An 11,125-nucleotide genomic window follows, 5' to 3' on the forward strand; every position below is an offset into this window, starting at 1 on the left:
GTTGATGAGTGATGAGATTTAAGGAAGTAGGAATGAAGGGGGGAAAACGAATAGTAGCTGGAGGGCAAGTAGAGTCAAGGGAGGTTTTGTTGTTTCATGTTGTGTAGTTAAGATGTAAATATATAACATGTTTCTGTGTTGATTAGAATGCTCTATTGGAGAGAGAGATTATCTGGCGTTGCAGGAGAAAAAGCATGTAATTGCAGAAGCAAAGCCCTTGACAAGGTGAGAGTTAGCCTTAGAAAGTAGCAAGAGGACTTCATTGTATGGTAACAGGGAAGAAGGCAGAGAGTGTGGGTTCCTGTCTGGTTGTGGTGATACAATTGTAAAAAATGCTGCTCTGAACATTCATATACAAGTTTTTGTACGAATATGTCTTCAGTTCTCTTGAGAATATACCTAGGAATGAAATTGCTGGGTCATATGATAACTCTGTTTGTTCGTTTTTTCTTTTTCTTTTTCTTTTTTTTTTTTTTTTTTGGAGACAGGGTCACTCTGTCGCCTAGGCTGGAGTGCAGTGGTGTAATCATGGCTTACTACTGCTTTGATCTCCTGGGCTCAAGTGATCCTTCCACCTCAGCCTCCCAAGTAGTTGGGACCACAGGTGCATATCACCATGCCTGGCTAATTTTTTAATTTTTTGTAGAGATGGGGGTCTCACTACATTGTCCAGATTTATGTTTAATTTTTTGAGGAACTGCCATATGGTTTTCCAAAGTGCTTGCACCATTTTACATTCTCATCAGTAGTACATGAGGGTTCCAAGTTCTCCACATCTTCACCAACACCTGTTATTGTCTGTCTTTCTGGTTATAGCCATGCTAGTGGATATGAAGTGGTATCTTTTTTTTTTTTTTTTTTTTTTTTGAGACGGAGTCTCGCTCTGCCGCCCAGGCTGGAGTGCAGTGGCCGGATCTCAGCTCACTGCAAGCTCCGCCTCCCGGGTTTACGCCATTCTCCTGCCTCAGCCTCCCAAGCAGCTGGGACTACAGGCGCCGCCACCTCGCCCGGCTAGTTTTTTTTTTTTTGTATTTTTAGTAGAGACGGGGTTTCACCGTGTTAGCCAGGATGGTCTCGATCTCCTGACCTCGTGATCCGCCCGTCTCGGCCTCCCAAAGTGCTGGGATTACAGGCTTGAGCCACCGCGCCCGGCCTGAAGTGGTATCTTAATGTAGTTTTTATTTGTATTCCCCTATTGACTAATGATGTTGAGCATCTTTTCCTGTACTTACTAGCCATCTATGTTTCTTGTGTGGAGAAATGTTTATTAAAATCCTTTGCCTCTTTTTCAGTTGGGTTATTTGTCCTTTTTTTGTTGAATCGTAAGACTTTTTTATGCATTTTGGATACTAGACCTCTATCAGATGTATGACTTGCAAGTATTTTTGATGGGTTATCTTTTCACTTTCCTGATAGTGTCCTTTGAAACACAAAGGTTTTTAATTTCAAAGAAATCATAATTACCTATTTTTCTTTGGTTGTTTGCGCTTTTAGTGTCATAAGTAAGAAATCATTGTCTAATCCAAGGTCACAAAGACGTATGTCTACGTTTTCTGTTTTCTTTTCTTTTTTTTTTTTTTTGAGACGGAGTCTCGCTCTGTTGCCCAGGCTGGAGTGCAGTGGCGTGATCTCGGCTCATTGCAAGCTCCACCTCCTGGGTTCACACCGTTCTCCTGCCTCAGCCTCCCAAGTAGCTGGACTACAGGTGCCCACCACCACGCCCAGCTAATTTTTTGTATTTTTAGTAGAGACGGGGTTTCACTGTGTTAGCCAGGATGGTCTTGATCTCCTGACCTCGTGATCCGCCCGCCTCAGCCTCCCAAACTGCTGGGATTACAGGCGTGAGTCACCACGCCCGGTCATGTCTATGTTTTCTTAAAAGAGTTTTATAGTTTTAGCTCTTACATTTAGGTCTTTGATTCAGTTTGAGTGAATTTTTGTACATATGAGTTAGGGGTCCTTTTACATGGGATACCCAATTGTCCCAGTTCCATTTGTTGAAAGACTATTATTTCTCCCTTGAATCATCTTGGCATCCTTGTCAAAACTGAATTAACCAAGGCCGGGCATGGTGGCTCACACCTGTAATCCCAGCACTTTGAAAGGCCAAGGAAAGAGGATCACTTGAAGCCAGGAGTTTGAGACCAGTTTGGGCAACATAATGAGACCTTGTCTCTACAAAAAAAAAAAAAAAAATTGTTTAAATTAGCTGAGTGCAGTAGTATGCAACTATAGTATTAGGCACTTGGGAGGCTGAGGCAGGAGGATTGCTTGAGCCCAGGAATTCAAGGCTATAGTGACCTATCATCAAGCCACAGCACTCTAGCCTGGGCAACAGAGCAACCCTGTCTCCAAAAAAACAAAAAAGAAAAAGATCAATTGACTATATGTGTATTTTTATTCCTCGTTTATTTCTGGTTTCTTTATTTTTGGACTCTCAGTTCTATTCCATTGATCCATATGTCCATCCTTATGTCAGTACCACATAGTCTTGATTATTTTAACTTTATTGTAAATTAGAATTGGGAAGTGTGAGTTCTTCAACTTTGATTTTCTTTCTCAGGATTGTTTTGGCTATTCTGTATCTTCTGTATTTCCATATAAATTTAGGATCAGTATACCAATTTCTGCAAAAAAAGGCAGTTTTTATTTTTTTTAAACTAGTTTATTTTCGATTCAGGGGGTGCATGTGCTTGTAGTTACGTGGGTATATTGCATACTGATGGGGATCAGGCTTCTGTTGTATCCAGTGTCCAAATAGTGAACATTGTACCTGATAGGTCATTTTTCAACTCTCACCCCTCTCTCAACCTCCCTCCAGAGCAGCTTGGATTTTGACAGGGATTACATTGAATCTGTAAATCAATTTGGGGAGAACTGCCATCTTAATGATATTAAGTCTTCCAATTTATGAACTTAGGATGTCTTTCTATTTACTTAGGTCTTCTTTAATTTCTTTTCTTTTTTTTTCTTTTTTTTTTTGAGACGGAGTCTCGCTCTGTCGCCCAGGCTGGAGTGCAGTGGCCGGATCTCAGCTCACTGCAAGCTCCGCCTCCTGGGTTTACGCCATTCTCTCGCCTCAGCCTCCCGAGTAGCTAGGACTACAGGCGCCCGCCATCTCGCCCGGCTAATTTTTTGTATTTTTTTTAGTAGAGACGGGGTTTCACCGTGTTAGCCAGGATGGTCTCGTTCTCCTGACCTCGTGATCCGCCCGTCTCGGCCTCCCAAAGTGCTGGGATTACAGGCTTGAGCCACCGCGCCCGGCCTAATTTCTTTTCTTTTTTTTTAAGAAACAAGATCTCACTCTGTTTCTCACTGTGAACTCCTGGGCTCAAGCGGTCCTTCCACTTCAGCCTCCCAAGTAGCTAGGACCACAGGTGCCACCACACCCAGCTAATTTGCAAGGGAGGGAGGGTAGAGATGGGGGTCTCGCTATGTTGCCCTGGCTGGTTTCAAACTCCTGAACTCAAATGATCCTCTCACCTTGGCCTCCCACAGTGCTGGGATTTCAGGCATGAGGCAGTGTGCCTGGCCTTTCATTTCTTTCATGTTACTCGTTTTAAGCAGAAAAATATCATGATTTGATTTATACTTTAAGAATATTACTCAGTAGTGGCCGGGCACGGTGGCTCACGCTTGTAATCCCAGCACTTTGGGAGGCTGAGGCAGGCAGATCATGAGGTCAGCAGTTCGAGACCAGCCTGGCCAACATGGTGAAATCCCGTCTCTACTAAAACTACAAAAATTAGTTGGGCGTGGTGGCGGGCACCTGTAATCCCAGCTACTCAGGAGGCTGAGGCAGGAGAATCACTTGAACCCGGGAGGCGGAGATTGCAGTGAGCCAAGACCACGCCATTGCACTCCAGCCTGGGTGACAGAGCAAGAGTCCGTCTCAAAAAAAAAAAAAAAAAGGAAGATTACTCAGTAATATGGAAAAATAATTGGTAGGCAAAGAGATGTTACACAAACAAGGGCAGAGACAAAGAGGAAGTCACTCATTACATAAATATTTATGGACATAGATGGACAGGACTTGGTGATTGACTTTATGTAGAAAGCAAGGGAAGAGTAAAGAACAACTCCCAGGTTTTGGCTTGGGTAGATCACGACGCCACCAATTGAGATAGGAAAATATAGTTTTGGGGGAAAGATGAAGTGATCAGTTGGTGCCTGCTGAGCTTCAGGTGGTGATAGGACACCCAGGTGCAAAGGTAAGGTAGTTGGATATCCGAGTCCAACGTTAAGAGGAGAATCTAGTCTGGGAATAGTGATTTGAGACTCATCATATAAAAGGAGAGCCGTGAGAGGGCACAAGCCAACCTATGGGAAAAGTAAAGGAAGCAGAAAGAATGCACAGAAAAACTAGGAATTCCAAGGCTGAGCTGATGACAGAAAGTCCACAAAAGGAGACTGAGAAGGAACGACCAGAGAGGCAGGAGGAGGCTCCAGAAAGAGATGCAGGGAGAGTGGCTAATAATAACAACTTAAGGACTGAAATGTTTCCATCGGAACTAGCCAAATTAGAAGTCACTGGTGACCCTGGCAACGACTCTTTTGCTGAAGCTGAAGCCACGCTGCTGTGAACTGAAGAGGAAGTGGGAGTTGGGAAGGTGGAGACAGCAAATAAAGAGAACTCATTCCTTGCTTTGCAGGGGCAAAGGAAAAGAAGTGAAAAAGCAGTAACTGGGAATGTAAAGAGGGTCAAGAGGAGGTTGTGCTTTTTAGGACAAGAGACTTGGGTGAGTTTATAGGCTGAGGAACAAAAGCAGATGAAAGGGAGAGGATGACGGATGGAGAGTCCTTGCAGAGCTGGGAGGAGGAAGGAGGGAGAGGATTGATTTTACCTATTTTTCTTGTAACCCTGCTTGATTCTATACTGATTTTTAAAAATTTTTTATATGGGCGGGGTGCAGCAGCCCACACCTGTAATCCCAGCACTTGGGGAGGCCAAGGTGGGTGGATCATCTGAGGTCAGGAGTTCAAGACCAGCCTGGCCAACATGGCGAAACCCCATCTCTACTAAAAATACAAAAATTAGCCAGGTATGGTAGCCAGCACCTGTAATCCCAGCTACTTGGGAGGCTGAGACAGGAGAATTGCTTAGACCCGGGAGGTGAATGTTGCAGTGGCACCATCTCATAGAAAAAAAAAATTTTTTTTTTTTTTTTTTTTTTTTTTTTTTGAGACGGAGTCTCGCTCTGTCGCCCAGACTGGAGTGCAGTGGCCGGATCTCAGCTCACTGCAAGCTCCGCCTCCCGGGTTTCCGCCATTCTCCTGCCTCAGCCTCCCGAGTAGCTGGGACTACAGGCGCCCGCCACCTCGCCCGGCTAGTTTTTTGTATTTTTTAGTAGAGACGGGGTTTCACCATGTTAGCCAGGATGGTCTCGATCTCCTGACCTCGTGATCCGCCCGTCTCGGCCTCCCAAAGTGCTGGGATTACAGGCTTGAGCCACCGCGCCCGGCCTTTTTTTTTTTTTAGACCATTCTGGTCTAAGTCCAAGTCCTCCTACAGGCCTCATCTCTCACTGGGACAACTGAGCTCGACTTCAGATGCTCAGCCCTGTGGTTTAGACTTGGTGGTGAAGAGGCCAGGACAGGGTTAACTGAATGGAAGAAAACAGAAGGAGCTGACACGAGGAGTCCGAATACGGGCATGCTGCTGGGGAGGACTTGGTGATGCTTGAGGTTGGGATTTCAGAGAAGGCTGTTCCAGGCGTGGCTCTGGAGAGAATAGCTAGAGTCATGATGAAGGCCACTGAGGATGGCAAGGAAGGGCCCCGGAGGACATTCACATGGATGAGCACAACATTAGGTCAGAAACCCAAGTCCTGGATGGATGAAGGGAGGTGACAGGGAAGATGGAAGATGCAGTGAAGATGAAGGTGATGGGAGGCACATCAGAGTAGAGCCAGGCAGCAGAAGTCTCGGAGGAGAAAGAAAAAGATAACATATGCACATAGAAAAAACAAAAACCAAACAAAACAGAAAGCTGGGCACATCCCTACGATCCCAGCACTTTGGGAGGCTGAGGTGGGAGGACTGCTTGAGGCCAGGAGTTCCAGACCAGCCTGGGCAATATAGTAAGATCTTGTCTCTACAAAAAATATAAAAAATAAAAAAATTAGCCAGGTAAAGCCGGGCGTGGTGGCTCACGCCTGTAATCCCAGCACTTTGGGAGGCCAAAGCAGGTAGATCACGAGGTCAGGAGATCAAGACCATCTTGGCTAACATGGTGAAACCCCGTCTCTACTGAAAATACAAAAAAATTTAACCAGGCATGGTGGCAGGCGCCTGTAGTCCCAGCTACTCGGGAGGCTTAGGCAGGAGAATGGCGTGAACCCGGGAGGCGGAGCTTGCAGTGAGCAGAGATAGTGCCACTGCACTCCAGCCTGGGCGACTGAGCAAGACTCCTTCTCAAAAAGAAAAAAAAAAAAAAATTAGCCGGGTGTGGTGGCGCATGCCTGTGGTCCCAGCTACTTGGGAGACTGAGGTGGGAGGATTGCTTGAGCCTGGGAGGTAGAGGCTGCAGTGAGCTGACACTGAGCCACTGAATTCCAGCCTGGGCGATGGAGTGAGACCCTGTCTCAAAAAAATAAAATAAAAAAGGGTTGGGGGGCATGGTGGCTCATGCCTGTAATCCCAGCACTTTAGGAGGCCAAGGCGGGCAGATCACCTGAGGTCAGGAGTTCAAGACCAGCCTGGTCAATGTGGTGAAACCCTGTCTCTACTAGAAAATACAAAAATTAGCCGGATGTGGTGGCTCATGCCTGTAGTCCCAGCTATTTGGGAGGCTGAGGCAGGAGAATCACTTGAACCCAGGAGGCAAAGGTTGCAGTGAGCCAAGATGGCACCTGCCCTCCATCCTGGGTGATAGAGCAAGACTTCGTCTGGAAAGAAAGAAAGAAAGAAAAGAAAGCAAGGAAGGAAGGGAGGGAGGAAGGGAGGGAGGGGGAAAAGAAAGAAAGAAAGGCAAAAAAAACTTCCAAACTGTGAATGGAGGTACGGAGTCTCGCTCTGACACCTACCTAGGCTGGAGTGCAGTGGCACAATCTCAGCTCACTGCAACCTCTACCTCCCAGGTTCAAGCGACTCTCCTGCCTCAGCCTCCCAAGTAGCTGGGACTACAGGCGTGCACCACCACGCCGGCTAATTTTAGTATTTTTAGGAGAGATGGGGTTTCCCCTTGTTGGCCAGGCTGGTCTCAAACTCCTGACCTCAGGTGATCCACCTGCCTCGGCCTCCCAAAGTGCTGGGATGACAGGCATGAGCCACCGTGCCCGGCCTGATTTCTGCTTTATACTTTTCGTTTTTCTCTCAATTTTTCTACAATGAGTTTTTTTTTTTTTTTCAGACACGTAATTCAAAAGTTAATGTAACAAACAGTCCTATTCACACCATCTAGAATCCATAAGTGTAAATATGTCATATTTGCTTTAGAAAAAAAAAAACTTTAGAGCTATAGTGAAAGTCTCCTTTAACTGCCTCTTCTTCTCTTGGACAAGCATGGTCAGTTAGTTTTTAGTTTTATACAGGTATATACATACATAAACTAGAATCTGGTACAGTTGTGTGTGATGGCTTTACTTACATGGAGGAACGGTTCTTAAAATCAGGAAGGGATGGCAACCTTCTTTAAATTGAGGAGGGGATGCACAGGGACTGGCGGCCTGAACCCACCTCCCCAGCTAAGCAGCCCCATGGGAGCCCACGCCCTGGGGAGATCCAGCTCCCAGCTAAGTGCACGGGCCACACCTGGTTTTTAAATGTACCAGGAAGATAACTGCTATTTCTATTTCTCTGGCTAGGTTCCAATGCACTTTCATATCTCACAAGTCATTTATGGCTCAAAAAATCTGGGAAGCCTGGAAAGAAAGTCATTATCCCCATTTGACAGATAGGGAAACTGAGGCCCAGGAAATGGCAGCGAGCTGCCAGGATATCACAGTGAGTTGATGGAGGATAAGGAACTAGAGCTCAGACCTGGAGTTCTTTCCAGAACCTCAGGCCAGTGTGCAGAGGGGTGGGGCAGAGGCCAAGGTTTGCTGATGGACTTTGGCCACATGGCAATAAGGAAAAGAAGTTGCAATAACTTCAGACCGCTGAGGTTGGCTGATGGCTGGGAAATTATGGTCTGGAGAGAAGCAGGTGGAAAGTTTTCCCTCTTCAGAGGTCCCAGAGGGCAGGCACGTTCCTAGGGACTGTGACTCTCCCCACCCCCAACACATACATACTCAGAAGTCAGGAGCAGCCTCACAGTCAGATAGGTCCAGGTTCAAGTCTCAGCTTTACCTCTGATATATGTTGTAGGGTCTTTAAAAAGTCCTTTACCTCTCTGGGCCTCAATTTTCTCATCTGTAAAATGGAGTGATTATCTTTAATTCTGTGTAGTTCCAAGGATAAAAGACAATCATCATCTATGCATCTGGAAGCAAAAGCATTACAAGGTTCCCAACCTAATTCCAGAAGGCTCCAGCAGGGGTGAGTCAAGAGGACTGCCTGACACTGACTGATAGGGAAGCCACATCCATGCACACACACTGGCTTTGCAGTGACCACCTGTGCTCTCCAGGGCAGCCCCTGGGAGATGGCCGTTGGCATCACAAGCTGTTGGTGGAATGGGGGCAGGGCAGTGGTGGTGAAGGGGCCCTTCCTTTCTCTTTTTCTTTTTTTTGAGACAGAGTCTCGCTCTGTTGCCCAGGCTAGAGTGCAGTGGAGTGATCTCGGCTCATTGCAACCCCCGCCTTCCGGATTCAAGGGATTCTCCTCCCTCAGCCTCCTGAGTAGCTGGGACTACAGGCGCCCGCCACCAGGCCCAGCTAATTTTTGTGTTTTTAGTAGAGATGGTGGTTTTGCCATGTTGGCCAGGCGGGTCTTGAACTCCTGGCCTCAAGTGATCCACCCGCCTTGGCCTCCCAAAGTGCTGGGATTACAGGCATGAGCCACTGTGCCGGGCCGGCCCTTCCTTTCTTTTCACCAAAACAAGGCATGAATTCATTGTAAGACTCCAACTTCAGCCACACAGCCACGTGTAAAATAAAAAGCAAAATCCTTCCCCTGACTCTCCTGCACCAATCTTGGTTATCACTTTGGTGCCATTGCTTGCTATTAGGAACAGTTTGTCCACAAACACCATTAAATGCATGCATATCTTTGCACTCTGGTGCATAGGATAAAGATCTACAAATGGAATTTCTGGGCCACAGTTACAAGTGTCTGAACATTTTTATTTTTATTTTTATTTTTTGAGACGGAGTCTTGCTCTGTCACCCAGGCTGGAGTACAGCGGCCCAATCTCAGCTCACTGCAAGCTCCGCCTCTCAGGTTCACGCCATTCTCCTGCCTCAGCCTCCTGAGTAGCTAGAACTACAGGTGCACGCCACCATGCCGGCTAATTTTTTTTTGTATTTTTAGTAGGGACGGGGTTTCACCATGTTAGCCAGGATGGTCTCAATCTCCTGATCTCGTGATCTGCCGGCCTTGGCCTCCCAAAGTGCTGGGATTACAGGCATGAGCCACTGTGCCCGGCCACAAGTGTCTGAACATTTCTACTATGAGTAAGTACTACCCAATTGCCCTACTAAAAGATTGTCTGAGGACATCAACATTCCGATGCCAGCCTGATGCCTTCATCAACTGCCCCCATCTTCCCTTCTGCCTGACAAATCTGTCTCCCCACCTGGAATCCCCAGCACATTATCCCCCTTCAGACAGCAGGTGACAGGGAAGCAGTCCTACTGGGGGGTTACCAGATGGGTTGCCCTGGGGGGCTTCCTAGGAGAAATGGCTCCACTCCCTCCCATGGTGTTAACGTGTTCTCCAGAGGCTCTACATCTGACCCAACTGCCCAACATGCACAGCGCCGCAGGTGTCAGCACAGATGTGCAGAAAGACACACAGTCAGTGGACAGCCCCCAGGCCAGGCTCCAACCAAGTACCCAGAGACAGCTGGCCAGCCCCTAGCCTCTGGGCCACTGCCCAGGGGGGTAAGTAGGGCAAGCTATCAACAGATGTTGCCGAGATCCCACAGTAAGTGCCTCCTATGGGCCCGCTCCAAGGACTGAGAGAGCCCAGGGAGGTGGCCACAGTGTGGCCACTCTACAGAACTTGGGCACAGAGACCCAGGGGGATTCCAGGCTCCTGCCTACTCCACCACTTCCAGCTGGTGGTCTTGAGTGAGTGGTCTGTGGTCTCTGAACCCAAAGGTGCAGGAATGGTACCTCCCCCAAAGGGATGCTGAGACTAACAAGGGACCTCACTGGGGTCCATCCTGGCACATTAAAGGGTTCCATAACCCAGAGAAGTACTAATAAAGCTCCTACTATGTGCTCTTGCTAGGTCTACACTTTGTCTATAAAGACAGTCTGGAGAGTTTCCAAAGGGTGTTGTTGTTGTTTTGTTGTTTAGAGATGGAGTGGCAGGACTCAACTCACTGCAACCTCTGCCTTCTGGGTTCAAGCGATTCTCCTGCCTCAGCCTCCAGAGTAGCTGGGATTACAGACCTGCCCCACCACACCCGGCTAATTTTTGTATTTTTAATAGAGACGGGGGGAGGGAGGGGGGGTGGTTCACCATGTTGGCCAGGCAGGTCTCAACTCCTGACCTCAGGTGATCCGCCTGCCTAGGCCTTGCAAAGTGCTGAGATTACAGGTATGAGCCGCCGCGCCTGGCCGAAAGAGCTTTCTTACCTCATTTTTGTATCCTATTTTGTCTCACCACGACCCTAGGGGACAGGAATTATTATCCCTGATTTTCCAAGGAGGGAACTGAGGCCCTCCGGACCAAGAAGGAGCCGTAAAGCGCCTTTTTCGGCGTATAAGACAAGACTAGCAGGCGGTAAAGGTAAGCGCAGAGAGGAGAGGCGATTTGGCTGAGGTCACACAGCAGGTAGGGGCAGACCCCAGTCCCCAGTCCCCAGCAGCTCTTTCACCGCCCCTGCAGCCCCTCTCCGTCCCAGCCTTGGGCCCGGGGGCTTTCCGCCCAAGCGCCACACCCAGGTCACGGTAACCACAGCTACGCGTGCAGTCCCCAGCTTGCCCGCGGGCCCGGGCGGGCGGCTCCTCAGAGCCTCAGTTTCCCTTTGTAGAGCGGGCCCGCCGCCGCGGGTGGGCTGAGAGGGCAGGCGGCC

At 48.0% G+C, this 11,125-nt stretch overlaps 2 long non-coding RNA genes across 2 annotated transcripts; one reads left to right on the forward strand and one right to left on the reverse strand.

The window, feature by feature from the left end:
- Positions 1–3,875: 3,875 nt before the first annotated feature.
- LOC117092932 lies at positions 3,876–9,465 on the forward strand. The gene is made up of 3 exons (XR_004440977.1): positions 3,876–4,739; positions 8,389–8,478; positions 9,412–9,465. It is a non-coding gene; the product is annotated as an uncharacterized LOC117092932 (long non-coding RNA).
- LOC117092931 lies at positions 5,485–11,102 on the reverse strand. Its single transcript, XR_004440976.1, has 3 exons — positions 10,686–11,102; positions 8,290–8,352; positions 5,485–5,828 (listed from the first exon to the last, which is right to left on the reverse strand). It is a non-coding gene; the product is annotated as an uncharacterized LOC117092931 (long non-coding RNA).
- Positions 11,103–11,125: the final 23 nt, after the last annotated feature.

The sequence above is a fragment of the Trachypithecus francoisi genome, unplaced genomic scaffold (genome assembly GCF_009764315.1).
Source record: "Trachypithecus francoisi isolate TF-2019V2 unplaced genomic scaffold, Tfra_2.0 Lachesis_group12, whole genome shotgun sequence".
In the NCBI taxonomy this organism is placed as follows: Eukaryota; Metazoa; Chordata; class Mammalia; order Primates; family Cercopithecidae; genus Trachypithecus; species Trachypithecus francoisi.